This window comes from Etheostoma spectabile, chromosome 2, assembly GCF_008692095.1.
Source record: "Etheostoma spectabile isolate EspeVRDwgs_2016 chromosome 2, UIUC_Espe_1.0, whole genome shotgun sequence".
Lineage (NCBI taxonomy): Eukaryota > Metazoa > Chordata > Actinopteri > Perciformes > Percidae > Etheostoma > Etheostoma spectabile.
This window is the reverse complement of record NC_045734.1, coordinates 22746796-22749996: the sequence shown is the minus strand read 5'-3', so window position 1 is coordinate 22749996 and position 3201 is coordinate 22746796. Positions and strand designations below refer to the sequence as shown.

Sequence of the window (3201 nt, the reverse complement as noted above, 5' to 3'; positions counted from 1 at the left end):
TTGTTTTTAGGAAGAAGCCCCCTAACGTCATTCACAGATTGTTGCTTAACAAGATAGTGGGAAGTGATGGGTGTGAGATGTGGCGTTAAAAAAAGAAGAGTGGCTTCATTTTCCTGCATATTTGTGTGGGTGTATAGATGGTGGAGCAAAGTACAGTAAGAGTGAAAGGATGCATCACTCATTAACTGGAAGAGAGCAAAGTCCAGTCCCCAGTACACAACACAACCAACAGCGTTTAGTCAGCATTGTACAATGGCAAAGGTTTCAGTAGATAAACCACAATACTACTAATTTATGCTATCACCATAATATACAAATTTCATTTAAATGTATTTATCTCAGCTTTCATTTTTCACTTTGCTGTATATAATTTTTAGTCAAAATTTTGAATGATTTTCTCAGATTTTCTTGGCTTGTACAGTAACCAAAGGCAAGGCAAAAATAATTACTGTATGAGAAAACCCAAGAGGGAACAGCACTTATCAGCAACTATGCAAGCATAGCTTCAGACATCAGATGGGTCAGCAGATAAAAACCCCCACAGTACAGTGCGTGAGCAGAGTTTTGGTTACCTAGGCGATACGCTGGGCGTGTCGCAGCATTGCAACAGTTGGCTGAACCCACTGCCTCGCCCAGGAAAACACAGACTACACAAACACTGTCCCTGATTTACAGAGAACAGGAACGTTCTGTGTGGACATGGTATAAGCTGTATTTCTTCTTGAAACAAGAAGTCAGGGGCTTTGTTTTATTTCAGCTGTGTCTGTGCCTTTAGCAGTGGATCATTAAAATGGTTTTAGATAAAAAATTATTTTATTTTTTTGAAGGCCTTTGTAATATGCTGGACTTAAATCTTGGGTCTGTCTGATTAATTGCCGTATTATGCATAGACAGCCAGTAGTCGCTTACCATCTTGACGGACAAGCCACACCTTTAGCTAGAATACATAGTAATTGCAAGCATAGTTTCTGTCTTATGAGTCAGTGCAGCGTGTAGCTACAAGCACAGACGGTCTTTTGGGGCCAGGTCCTGAAGGATCTCATGCCAGACTACAGCTGAAACCTCGCTGAGCTGCTGCTCCCTGTGAAGGCAGAGAGTGCGATAGAGGGACATGTTGGGGCCAAGCAAGAACATCAGGTTCAGGAGAATGTATTTAGAGCACATGCATATGATCAGTTATTAACAATGCAGGCCCAAAAAAACATGTGGGGACTTGCATGTGAGTTACTAGCCCGTTAAAGTGCCACAGTGAGAGGAAAACAAGAGGACAGACAAACTGAGAAACATGCAGTACGTACACACTATTGTTAGTGTTTTCTGTTATAGTCTGCGTGAAGGGGGGGGGGGACGTAACACAACACATCTTTATGCAAAGCTGGAGGGTGAAAAATGAGGGAGTAGTGCTTTACACCATGAAGGGCTCCAGTGTAAGAGAGAGAAAGCAGTTAAGCTTTGTACAAATTCCTTTCCTCCAAACCCATTGATCAACTTTGATAACTGAATAATCACTTGTGCTTGTGCATTGTTAAGTTGTGCTAGTTAAAATATAAGTAAAGGTGATAACTTAGGGTTTTATAGCTCAATTTTGTGCAAACACAGCAGTTTGACATTGTGGCTTTTGGCCCAGAGTGGTTTCATTAGTAGTTAAGACAGAACATTAGAGTATATGCTTATAGCGTGGAATTATGTTATAAGCTTTACCCAGCTGTCATGGCAATATTTTCCCTTTTTGGTATTTTAAAGCCTTTGTTTGTTGACTTTGCCATATGTATAGCCCCCCGGTACCTTCAGTGTAACTGCACTGCCTGCAGAAATCAGCAGCCACATTCTTAACATGTACGCACAATGCACCCCTGCAATGTGCTCTGCAAAGAATCCTGTCCGTAACACTCAAACATCTGAAAACACGTGTACCCAGCACAGTGACTGCATTGTACTATCGCTCATATGTCGCATGCAATGGCAGGCAGCTATTATGAATGCAGATTTTTCTGTGATGAAGAGGGTTTCTGTGGTCAGTGATATTCAGGCTGCAGAAACACAGATTGAAAACACCCATGCATGATATGATGGTGAGAGGTTATTTTGGATGCTCATAGCAAGGAAGTCTGGAAAGAAAATTAGAATATATTGTGTGCAAACGAGACCTTGCCATCACATTTTTTATATATATATATATTATGAATATATGCTTTTGCGTTATCTTTATAAACTCTTTCAAAAAGTCTTTACTCAGATATGTCTACATTTAATGGTAAGTGTAACAATGTTTATTTTACTAGAAGATACAGTGTGTGATGTCTCTGTGGACTTAATTCCTGAGTAGATGTAGCAAGAAATTTTTATTAGAAGTAGGAGCTGTAGAACAAACTTGCACCAACAAGTAGAATGACATTTACGCAATCTAAAGCACTGTTACATTAAAACTGCCCAGATGCCTCAGGATGTCACATTAGTAGAAACCTATTCAATGAGAGCCAGAAGGCAAATTAGTCTTATAGATTGTAGTATTCAAAATAAGTCAAACAAGTAAAAGTAAAATTACAGTTGTTGTTGTTGTTGTTGTTGTTTTTTTAAAGAAGTGTAGTGTGTGTGTGACGAAGAGTATGCTCACTGTCTACACACCCAACACACACACACACACACACACACCACAACCAAACACACCACCCAACACACACACAACACACACACCACACACACACACACACACACACACACACACAACACACACACAACACACACACACAACACACACACACAACACAACACACACACACAAACACACACACACACACACACACACACAACTCACTACACTCTCTCTCTCCCCCAGTGGAGTCTAAACCTGACGAGCAGGTTCCTGATTGCCATGCAGAAGCAGCAGGCTTCTCCCACGACTGTATGGGCGGAGGCCCATGGTGAAAGGTCATTTGGGCTGGCTACCATTCCTGACTTACAGCTGTCTCTCTGCCCTCTTTGCCCTCCCTTTCCCATGAGCCTCTGCTGCTGCTCTGTGTTGTCATTTTCAGGTCAGGGTGCAGGTCTGGGAGGGGTGCTAGGGGGTCATCTTGTGAACTGTCATACTCCGGTTGCATACAAAAACTGAAAGATAGTCCCTCCTTGGAATATAAATTAATTTATGGAGAGAGCTAGGTGCACAGTGAAGTGTATTATTATTATTATTATTATTATTATTAT

General features: G+C 41.1%; 1 protein-coding gene across 1 annotated transcript in view; it reads left to right on the top strand.

Moving 5' to 3' along the window:
• jupa (junction plakoglobin a) overlaps positions 1–3201 on the top strand; it is a 19267-nt gene that overhangs the window by 6983 nt on the left and 9083 nt on the right. The gene's annotated exons all lie outside the window — the stretch shown is intronic.